The following is a 12266-nucleotide window of genomic DNA, read 5'->3' as shown; positions in this document are numbered from 1 at the left end:
TTTTGCTGCTTTGGTTTCTGTTGATCCTAGTGACTTATAGCTATAAAGTCAGCTTTTATCCATTTTCTGTGTATAGGTTGTTGAAATGTGATGAAGTCAGACACACTTTGCTTAGCCCTTTCCCTTTTTCCAGGCTGTTTGGAAGTTACTGTCAAAATGATGACTTTTTCCTACTATTTTTGGTTTAATTTTGGGCAGCTAATGAAAATTTGTTGGGAAACAAAGGTTGTTGCATGGATAACCTTTTTAGCCCACCCACCTGAGAAGGTTACCTGTTTTAAAAATGGGAGTTAACCTGAAGATTCAGAAAGTTGCCTGAGCCCACTACATGATGCTGTTCTCAGCCTGTCCTTTGTGTCATTCCTCAATTACTGGACAAGGGGTGACGACATTGCTTTGGGCTCCTGTGATAGTGGCAGGATGATAAGAGAAAATGTTTGAAATCCCTCTGAGCTGGATTAGTAAATCACTGGTGTGACTGAGCAGTTCTCTGGAAAGACCGCTGGACAAGTTGTCAGAAATGGGGATTCAAATTTGGGGTTTAAGCATTTATTTCTTTGCTGTTCTGGAACAGTAACTTCTCTCTGAGATGCCAAGTTATTTATTTCAGTTATATTACTAAACTTTTCTTAACAACAAAACTAAATTTTGATGATGTTTTAGCTCTGTATAGATACTTGAGATTTAAGGGAAATATGCAATTAGTTGTTCCAATATTCGTGAAATCATAGGTTTGGGATCAATGGATTATTGTCAAGGCAATGCTAATGAAAAGATCTTTAATGCTTGTTTTGGTTTTTTTTTACCAATGACATTCTTAATTTTTGAGAATTTAGTGATTTAATATTTTTTTGTGCTGTTAAATTTTGCAAGTAGCTAGATCTGTGTAATGAGAAGCATTGCAGTCTCTGCTTGATATGGCTGAAGCAGTAAAAGACATGATTTTGAGAGTATTCCAATTAGAATCAATTTTGTCTCTTTCCATCTGAAAAGGATAACACAGAAACTGGAACTACTGGGTACTTTTAGAATTCAGAGAGGAAAATGACTGAACTCAGCCTTTTTAAGATGCCTTCTACATTGTTGGTATTTGAGCTTTTTTTTAAAATCTGGGATGGCTAATGCTAGCTGGTGCTCTGTGCTTAGCATTAATTAACTCAAACTTAGTTATCTATTTCCTGTATCATTGTGGTGGAGTAGTTACAAACGTTATACAAAATTTTGTTTTAAGTATCTTATTTGTGACTTAGAGAAACTAGGAATTAACTATCAAAGGAGTTAATAATCCAATATTTCAATATTCAATTATTATTGTATGCAAAAGTTGTGTGTGTTGTTGTTGTAAGTATAGTCAACATTTGAAATGTGGATGGAGGAAATTTGACATAAATTTCATTACCATCTGGTGGACGAGTGAAAGGTCTGCTATGATATTGATGAGTTCAATATTTTCCAGTAAAAACTTTCTTGTAAATGCATGGTCAAATACAGCTACATGTCTAGGAAATAGCATATTCCTTATTTTTTAAGGGCCCTGTATTTTGTTTGTTCATCACTTGGATTATTCCAAAGGTTTTAATCTTTTTCATGTATGTATTGATGACATTTTGCTTGTAAAAATATTTTACCACAGTCAATATGTTTTGTTTTAAGTGAGCACAGGCAGAAGCTCCAGTGTAATAATTGAATTACTTTGCACCAGTGTCTTGCCTTTCTCCTCTTCTCTGTATTTCTATATCACTCATCCCCTATTCTTAATTGTGTTTCTTCTACATGTTAGTAGCAGGGAAGGGGAGACCACTCTAACTTTTGCCACATATTGGCAAAAGTGGCATATTGACATGGTTTATAACTGGGACGAATGCTTAGCATAAAAGCATTGGACTAAACACCAGGAAAAAAGTGTTCATTTAAACATTCAGGCTGTTCTGGTCTTTTATTCGTTAAAGAAATACTAGAACAAGACCAGATCTCATTTTTTCAGTATGTGACGTTCAGTATTCTCAAGCTTGCCTTCTTCATGCAAGCATGTCCCTTTCCCTGGAATCATAACACCACTGAGTCTGAGGTCTGTGGCCTCTCCTATCAAGCACAGCCTAAATGTTCAAAAAATATACTATTCATTTAAAATTTACCATTTGCTTGTTTTAATTATTTTTATATAAACTGCTTGAAGTTTGCTTTGTTTTATGCCGCAATATCTGGAGTTTTTTTAAAGTTTTGAGGTTTTTCTCATTGTATAAACTGCAGAAGAGCCTTTAAAATACCCAACTTTTAATGCTTGGTAAAATGCTTGTTTAAAGCATTAGATTAATAATAACAGCTTAAAATTGGTCTAAATTTGTCTTTCAACTGCACTTTTCAGTCAATAGAGAAGGATAAAGAATTTGCCTAGGACTGCGAATTTCAGAAATCCAACAAGTCATGAGTGAAGATGTCATGAAACAAGACATTAGGTACAGAGTTATTTTCGTAATGATGCAGTAATGGACAACCTGCATAAAATATTTTATTTAACTTTATTATTGAGATTGGCAAGTAACTCCCAAACAATGTAAACAGGAATACTCAGACACTTCATAATGATTTTGGGATGTAAAGATAAATAATTTGAGAGGATTGCCAGCTGTGCAGTACTGTGTTCTTCCCTCTGAATCTGTTTTTATAAATTATTACAGTGCCCTTAAATGTCTTCCACTTGTACCTTAGAGCAGCTCTTATGCGGGGAGATGATACTATAGCAAAGCTGAGTGGTTTTATCCTAGAAGACCTGTGAATGACATGCCCCATAATATCACTGGAAGTGCCCTCAGGGATCATTTATGTTCTAGTGCACGGAAACAGGAGGTGAAGTTCTTTAAGTTAGGAAAATTAGTCTTCCCTTCTGTTGGCCACAGAAAGGGCCAGCAGCAAGTGTGCTGCATATCATACCCTTGTGGAAGCTGCAGCCCAGTCACTGAGATTTGCCGCAGTGACACCTGTGGAAATGTCCAACATGGCAAGTTGCCTCTCTCTTTGTTTCCTTCTTTCTTCAATAAAAAATGCTTCACAATATTTATGGTACTCTTCTGTGCGGTGTCTCAAAAGATGTGTGCTTGTGTGATTGAGAGAGGGAGAATATTGTGATTTGGCTTTTTTGTGCTGTGCCCACATCAGGTACCACAAAGAAAAAGCAGAAACTTAAGTTTTCTTTGTATATAGACATTAAAAAAAAGTAGGGGTAGTCAGGTACTGTATGGCAGCTAGGCAGTGATTTGGCACTATGAAACAAGGAATTATGACCCAGATCCATACTGGCGCTAATAATATATATTAGTATAATCTTTATTTCCTTTCCAGTGAGACTCCAATTTACAGCAGTATTTAAATAGGGGTGGGACAGGCCTTCAAAAGGGTTTGAGTTCTACATATACTTAAACTGTAGTTATTGTTTGTATATATATAAAAGACATCTCTATTTCTTTTCAGTGAACTCTTTTTTCTTTCACTGGGAAATTTGGTTGAAATGAATACAACATTTATTTTCTCATTTGTCAGAAAATCACACTATTCTCTTATCTTTCTCTTAATTTTATTATGCTGGTGCTTACTTCAATACACTAATAATTAAAGCTTTAATTTTATGGTTCAGAGCCTGCTGTTTACTCCAGTCCCTAATTTAAAATTAGTAGTACAACCATCAGCTGAATGGCTGATGGAAAATGTGTGATGGCCTTTGCATTTTTGTGGCAGGGGAAGGGAGGTGGCTTTGGTAGCTTGGACCAGATGTAATGCTTTGGCTTGTGCTGATACATGTCCTTGAGCAGCACATTTCCTCAGCTTTCGTGCTGCTGTTTCCACTTGCACACCAAGAGTTACGGAGAAAACTCTGCAGGAGTTTGCAGTGCTGGAGGCATCCACAGCATCTGGAAAGTAGTCAGAGCTCAGCCAAAGATGTGTGTTGTCCTCCGAGATCCATTGGGAATGTTTTAACCTCATGGCCAACATGTTATTTTCTTGTAGAGCTGGTGTTTTTTTTTAATCTTACTCCTTTCTCTTAACTCTTTTTTTAATCTTCTTTTGACGATATCATGTTTTACTTATCTTGAATGGTAATTCTATAATAATCCAATGTTCTATAGGTTACCTGACAAATAGATTTGACTGAAGCTGTTTGAAATTAACTTTGTTGAACACGTTTTTGCAATCACATATGTGTGAGGCTTATTTTTCCTTTTTTTTTCTAACCCAACCTTTTTGTCATTCAGGGTAGTCACCAGAGTATGCTTACAGACACCAACTCAAGCCCTCATAATGGCTTTTGAAAGCTTATTGTGATCAGTGAAGTAAATAAGGCAGTGAGTCATAACTAAATGGGATTCAGCTGTAGAGCAACAGAGGTTTGTAGGGCAGCAATATGTATGAAGGTCACATGCAGGATTTTATTCAAGCAAAGTTTTATGGTCAGAAATTACAACCTGATGGATACATTTGCTTTGGCCTTTGGGACTTGATGAGTGTAATAAGATTGTCCTTTCCCATTTCTCTGATCACCGTAAAATCTGTTTAAATACACAGATTTCATGGACTGCTAAACTTTCTTTCACTTTGTGTCACTTCTTTTTTGATACTTCTCAGCCTTCCTTGTGCTCTTTATTAACCAGTACATGTTTGATTTGAGATTAAGCCTTTACAGGGTTCAACTTCTTCACTGCCCCTCTATTTCATTTCCGTTATGCTTTTTTATTTCCTGATAGAATGGATTTTGATGTGAAAAGATATACTGAGGAGGAAGAAAACATCAAGTAGGTTCTGAGCTAGAAAAACTCAAGGAAGAAGAGGAGGAGAAGCATTTCAATAACGATATAAAACTCCTTTGTAAAATCAGAAACGGTCGGAAGTGTTTGCAATTGCAAATTGCTTTTATCGTGAGTACTTCATATAATACGATAGGAGACTTTGTGAATTACCTGTCCTCTGTGCTTTCTCATAATGTACCAGAAGTTGCAGCACTTCTCTTTGTTCAAGAGGTGTTGGGTCAGGAGCCTTCTCCCTTAGTTCTCATTTAAGTCTTCCTAACCCCACAAAATCAGATCTGTAATCTGCATAAATGGACCATGGGAGTCCAAGTGCTGACAGCTTAAGAAACAAGATCTTGATACCCTGGTTTATAACAGCCTGACAGTTGGGAAGGCAGGGTTGCATAGGAAAATATTGGTAGGAGTGAGCACTGAAGGAAGTAGAAAAGGGACATGTAGTGGAGGTTTTGTTTAGGATGAGTAGGATGCACATTTAACACGTTTTCAGCAACCATGTCACACATCTCGTGACCTTTCTTTGCCTGGAAGTAATCTACTCAGAAGATACTGGAGGCTGTAAAAAGGAGGTCAGATTTATTCTCAAAAAGGCCTCACAGTGGTACAGCTGATGCACTAATTGCAAGACTTCCATCACTTTGCAGCCTCTGGGTTTTGAGCCCCAATGTTTTCTAGTTGCAAACTCTTTCTGTAATAATGTTTTCTTCTATTGTAAGACTGCTTCCATTCTTTGTTTTCAGTTTGAAAGCAAACTCTGGCAGCTGTGGACTGCACTAGACTTTCAGATACTAGAAGATTAAAATAATTTCTGCTCAGCTCAAAAAATTCCTCCCAAATCCACATAAAAAAAGAGAAATTAAAAAAAAAACCTCAGCCTGTCAGGAATGGCTTTTTCCAGGCTAGTTTAAACCAAGTGAGCAATTAAGCTATAGATATTGTGGTGATTGAAGAGCCTTTTCTGCAGTAGGCTTTCTAAATTGCTGAGCCCAAGAGGGGAGGCAAGAGCCTTATTCCAGGCCAGGGAGGATCTGGCATCCTTTAGGTGCTGTTACCCACTTTGTCTCCCAGAGCACCTAAGCCCTGCTGGATGCACACTTTAGGAATGCTGCATGTTTGTTGTGGTTTAAGGAAAGAATGCTAGTGTTTCTATGGAAACCACTTTTCTTCAGGTGGCCAGGAGTCCCAGTAACATCCCCCGTTACACTTGGCTGCACTGCAGCATTCAAATGCAGTGCTGTGACTGAAGGTGTTTGTGTGAGGTGTTTGTGAAGCACCAAGAACTTAGGTGCTTTAGAGTTTGCATTACCCACCACTACCTCTCTGGAGTGTTCCCCTCCACCTTCCCCTGCTTTCCCATGACTTGAAAACAGCAGGAGTGATTTTCCTAACGCTGATGCCATTTGCCATTTTCAGTTGCCAAAGTTTCGCTTGACTTAATTTTTATGGCAGATTTTGACATTTTTTATCAGAGCTTCCACTTTCAAGTGACAGGCAGGAATTTTAATAGGCTTGAAAGAATTTCTTTCCCAGACTGTTGCTTGAAAAGCATGTGACTGTGAGACTATTAACCTCTAACCCTTTTTAAAAAGGTGGATCAAATAAATTAATAAATAGCCCCTCGACAAGTGTGATGCCTTTTGATGGTGAGGTGTAGAGCGATTTTATCACATTACTGTAGGAGAAGCTGGACAGGCTGCTATTCTGCAGTGCTTACACTTTAAATCTAGATGGGATCATTTCTGATTTTGCAATAGACATGTTTCCACTTGCAGTTCACAAATGCCCAATATGTGTTTTCATACATTAAGCACAGAGCTTCAGTCTGCTGTGTTAATGTACTCTGACACACTGCTAGGGGTTTACTTTTAAGAGAGCTATGCAGATTGTGATGTGATTAAACAATATCAGTAGTATGTTTAAACGTTTAAAGCCACTGTGCCTGAAGGTTTTTGGGGTATTTTAACAAACAGAGGCATAGAGACAAAGTAAATGAGAGATGCTTCATCTTCCTCGATGCCAATTATTTAACTAGCACCCTGAGCTATCAGTCCCCTAAAGTAATCTCCTTAAATAAGCAACGGACACACTATCTGGATTTCCTTCTCATCTTTTTTGTGAAGCAATGTCCACTAAAATCACTGGAGCAGTCAATCATCTCTGTCCAACCAGACATGTATATTCCCAGACAGGCCTCACAGCCTGCAAGCTTGCAGCAGGTTGTGGCTACTACCGAGCAATGAACTGCTGCATTCAGCTCCTTGCTGCTGTACAGAGTCCTCCTGAGTCCTCTCATAATCTTAACTGGAGATTCTGCTTTTATTTCTCCTGGCTGAATTCTGTGAATTAAGTGAAAGTTATCTGGTCCTTGTTTCACCATACAAATAGGGATCCAATTCCTTACAGATCGTTATTTGCTGCATCTATGTATTTCAGTGCTTGTCTAAAAGTCAGTAGAGTTAAATAATTTCAATTAATTTCTCAATTTAATTCTCCCCTTTGAGCCTTCCTTGCACTTCTAATTCTCTTCTCAAAAATATTTTATTTCATCTGCAAGCTGATTTTGTTATACCCTGTCAGCTCTTTGGTCGCTGTATTCTTAAGTAGACCAGTCTGCATTTGAGGCAATTGCGTATTTGCGTGCTTCAAATAATTTTAAACGTACTCTCCTCTCTCTCTCTCTCTCTCTCTCTGTATAACCAGAGACAAAGTGTACTTTATGGAGGATAGTGGTGTTTTAAAATCTAATTTTGGTAATGAGGAAATGAGCCATGACAACTCTGGAGGTGAAGCCTGAAGTGAATTATGGAGGTCATTCTCTTAGATGGGAAAATTAATTCTATTTTAGCTTGGTTCCCTGTTACTTAGACCCTTTCTATTGTGTACTACCAAGTAATTTTGACTAAATATCAATTAATGAAAAATTACCTGGGCAAAACAGTGCAGTTATAAGGACAGATGTAGAAACTAGGAACAGTTTTATTAAAACACTAATCATATTGGCAAACCATAACCTAACCTTTTGTGTTATATTTTTGAAAGAATGTCTGCTGTAGGATTTTAATGCTCATTCGTTTTGGCTATCATTGGACCTTTAGCTCCTGTGATTACAGGCTTTTCTGAAACTTGTTTTTCTCCTTAAAATCCAATCTTTTCAAGTTCTTCATTGTGTAGTCTGAAAGAATATTGAAGTGAGCCAAGCCACTCTGAAGGATTCCACACCAAGTGCAGCACTTGCAGAGGACAAATGAAACAGGTAGTGTTGATGGTAGTTAAAAAGCATTTACTATGAGCCTGGAATAGAAATGGGAGTCTTGCAGAGCCTTTCGTGTTCTGCTGACACACGAGTGGGAGTTTGGGCTTGGAATCTTTATGTAAGGGTATAAAGAATTAACACATGGGGCTTAACTTGATGTGGAAATTAAGCACCTGCTTAAAGGCTTTCCTGAGCAGGGATGTACTTAAGCAATCCTGAATCAGTGACTTGATTTTCTTTGGCAGCTGGTATTCATTATTTTGTTTACTTTAAGGGCTTATTTTCTCCATGAACTTGTAGATCTTTGCAGCATTTTCACATCCTGCACCTCTGGTTGTCCAAATGTGCCAGGTGGCTGTAGCTCCTCTGGTATTGCTAAGAGCATAAAATGTGGCTGCAGGTCATGGCTGTGCCTTGTGACATCTGGAAAAACGTTTGGAATGACAATGAATCTTCCAGAGTGCCAGGCCACAAAGCACAGCTAAATAAGTAAAAGCCTGCAGAAATTTGTCTTCTGACACTACGTTTCACAACAAGAGCATTATGATGTACAGGGCTTGATCGTCAGAGTAGCAGAGAGCTGTACTCAGAAATTGCAGTTTCATGTTACAGGTAAACAATTTATGTTCCTCCCATCCCTTTGTGACCTGGTGCAGGAGAGGAAGCCAGCAAGGAGCTACTTTGTTTTTCAGAAATGTTATGTGTCTTTAGTGGCAAGCTGTGGCTCAGCGGCAAGCCCTGCGATAGCCAGCCCTTGCTAAGGGCACGGGAGGGGAGCACAAACTCCCTGTTCCAGGTGCAGCCAGATGTTGGAGCAGCTTGCTCTAATGCTGGGTGCCAGGAGCTGAAAGTAAATGATCGTGAGTTGTCAAATACTGAAAACACCAGCTGCCCTAGGAGGAGAGGCTTTTGCACTTCTGAAATGCCATTTCAGTGAAAAAGGGCATGAGAACTTTGTTTCCTGAAGAGAGAAGGTGAATGTTTTGAGAAAATCAAATGTGTTCAGACTTACCAGGAGGTTAAAAAAAAAAAAATTGCCTATGTTGTAGCAGGTGACATTCTCTCTAATGGGTGCAGTCTGAAGAGTGAGGTGATGTAAAATAGGGACCTGTCAAGACATTCGCAAAAAGGCTCATTAGCTTTATTTAAAACATGAAATCTGAGTTTCTTCCTGAGGTCCTATCTATTCCTAATTTTCTGATAGAAAGGAAAAGGAGGTAAATTGGTACAGATGAAGGCATAATGCAACTTTGATTTGGCTAACTTGCCTTTAAATGTGTTTTTCCTTCTTAATTTGGCACTGGTGGATCAAATGCTGAGCCAAAATTGTATTCTTCTGTGTGCTGAACTTGTTAAGTTCCACACACCATGGAGTACAAAGTGCCTACTGTGGTGAAAGCAGGAAAGAGTCTAGAGATACCTGTATAAAATGGGAGCAAGCAGCACCTAGCTCAGTTGGGTTAGCAGAACACAGTGACTTGATTTAGAATAGACATAACTGAGTGTAAAACAAGCTTCTTTTAAAAAAGCACTATCTTAAGAAAATGTTTAAGTAACGTTCTTTGATGTCTTAGTTAACCTGGCATTAAAAATTGTATTGTTCTACCTTATCTTTATATTAAGAAAGCCCCAAACAAACAGTTGCAAATCAAGAAAAAAACTGTAGAGAAAAATATTTTCCTTTATTTGGGAAAGGATAGGCTTTTCTTTGTACTCTTTCTTAGTTACAACTACTTCTTTCTTACTACATTAAATATACCTTCCAATAGCAGATAACAGGATTATATTGAGTTACCAGGAATTCTGCAGTTGGGATTTTTTTTCATTGAATTTCATTATTTGGAGGATTAACTTTTTGAAAGGTCAGCATCCAGAAAAGCTCCATGCATAGTTATTGAGTGGCTCTGTAAGTCCCACTCAAGTATTGATTTTTTAAGCATAAAATATACTTATTTTTCAGTACTTCTCTATTGTGGACAATTTCCCTTAGATTTTGTTTCTTTTTCTTTGCGTAGTACTCATGCCTGAAACTGTATTATTGAAATTTGTTGTGAAAGGGTTTTTTTTTTTTGTCATAAGGAAGAATGTGGTCATAACTGATGCAAAGTCCTACTTAAACCTTCTGTCACCTGAGCCTTTAGATCAGTAAGACTTTTTTGATTTTGGCTCTGAATCATCACAGGCGAAGTTGCATAGAAACTAATTTGACAGGTTGTGATGTGCTTCATAGCATCAAAATTGTCAGGAGTTTGTTTCTGCATGGGGAAAGCAGCTGTGGACATAACAAATGGGCCTGGCTATGGCTTGTCTCAGTTCCTCCTTTCAATAAACTTAGCAAGAAAAGCAATGTGTTTTAACATACTTGTTTTTGGCAAGTTCTGTAACCCTGAGATTCCTTGGACTTTGAGCATAACTAGTGTCAAAACTCCAAAATGTACTTTGTAAATATATTTGATTTTGCCAAGATCACATCTGAAGATTTTCTAAGTTCAACTTTTGTGTCAAGTCTTGACACTAGGTTGATATATGTAACATATTTGCCAGTTGACATATATTTCTTCTCTTTGTGTGATCTTTATTTTTTGCTGCTCAGACATTCATTTCATGTGCAGTCTAACTTGACAAGAAAGTTAGAAGTTTCTGTGTATTTGCAGATGTTCCTTTTGGAAGCTCCAGGGAGTATGGGTGGTGAATATGCAGGGTCACCTTCTATTCCTAGCCAGAACAGACTCTGGAGTAGCACAGATGGCAACTGGAGCCTCCTTTGGCAACTGCTGATGCTCCAGCTCTGACATGAGCTATGCTCCAAAGAAGAGTTTTGGACTTCCTTCTTCTGTAACACAATGTCAGTTGCTGCTGCAGTTGGGATGACTTTGAAAGACATGATTCCTTGGTCAAACCTATCAACAGGTTCATGTTCTGTGATGTTTGTAAGGAGTACACCTAGAAAAACAACCCTTTCAAAGTGGAAATGGGCAGCTGAAAGCAGCGGCTTCCAAAAGCATGAGAAAGCTACAGTCCTTCTTGCACTCTTAATATTAAGGGCATTCTTAAAACTAGTTACACATCAATGTGTAAGTTTTTAAGCTTCAAGTTATTTTCTGTAACTTCCACCTAAATAATAAGACTAAAGTTTTGTTGTTTTACAGTATTTATTACTTTACAAATTGTCACCTTGTAAGAGTTGGTCCCATATATCTTCTGTGTGAGAGTTTTAAATTCCAGATGTTTCTTTTTTTTTGTTATTTGGGATTTTGAAATCTGTTTTCCTGTGTGTTTGTGCTCTGTGCCTTCAGCTTGTGCACTTTGTGCCTTTATAGACCCTATTCTGGGACTGCAAAAGGTGTTCTTGAAGAAAAACTTTGTGTGAACCAACTTTTACTCACCTCTTGCATTAATGGGAAGGGAATTTAAGGAGAAAGGCTTAACTTTTCTTCCTATCACTGGAAATAAATAGTGACTTGGAAGTTTGTCCCCTTTTATTTTTCATATCTATTAATGTTTAATGCAGGGACCAACTCATGTAGAACCCTCCTCATTGTCTATTCATTGGCTTCAGGAGTTGGACTTGATAATCCTTGTGGATCCCTTCCAACTTGGAATATTCTGTGATTCGTCATCTGAACTGGAGAAGTAATTTATTTTGCAGCATGAAAAAAAACCAAGTGATTTCCAAGGTATCTGTGGATGAGTGATTTCCTTTGATAATGAAAAGCAGAATTTTGAGTAGTTTTCCTTCATGGGAATTCTTGCGTTGTTGAACTATGGTACCTTCTTCCACAAACAGCTTCTAGAGAAGTTCTTGAGCTTTTCTTTAAGGGATGACATCTTCCATTCTTCTCCCCTTGCTTAGTTTGTTCTTGCAGGTTATTTCTGGATGGTTATTGCTTGCATCTGCAAGTATTTGTATCTGGCCATTTTTAATATGTTTATATAAGAATTGAGAATGAAAGTACTTGTCTTTATCCAGCTTTATGAATATGAAAAATTCTTCGCTCTAAATTATCTCTGAAAATTAGTATGGCTACTAATGCTTGGAAGGGTTAGGCTGAGCAAATATTTCTGATAATTTGAGTGTGATCACTTGTGTGCAAGCTGGAAAATACTACATGGAAAAAAATCCATAGGCTCAACAGTGTGTCTGTTACAGTGATTTTTATTCAAAGTCAGGGCTTTCAAGATAGAAACAAAATAGCATTAATAAAGCTAGGTTACTA

At 37.8% G+C, this 12266-nt stretch overlaps 1 protein-coding gene across 6 annotated transcripts in view; it reads left to right on the top strand.

Moving 5' to 3' along the window:
- GRID2 (glutamate ionotropic receptor delta type subunit 2) overlaps nt 1-12266 on the top strand; it is a 677007-nt gene that overhangs the window by 138505 nt on the left and 526236 nt on the right. The window lies entirely within an intron of this gene.

Source organism: Zonotrichia leucophrys, chromosome 4 (genome assembly GCF_028769735.1).
Source record: "Zonotrichia leucophrys gambelii isolate GWCS_2022_RI chromosome 4, RI_Zleu_2.0, whole genome shotgun sequence".
NCBI classification, from domain to species: domain Eukaryota; kingdom Metazoa; phylum Chordata; class Aves; order Passeriformes; family Passerellidae; genus Zonotrichia; species Zonotrichia leucophrys.
This window is presented reverse-complemented; position numbering and strand designations above follow the sequence as displayed.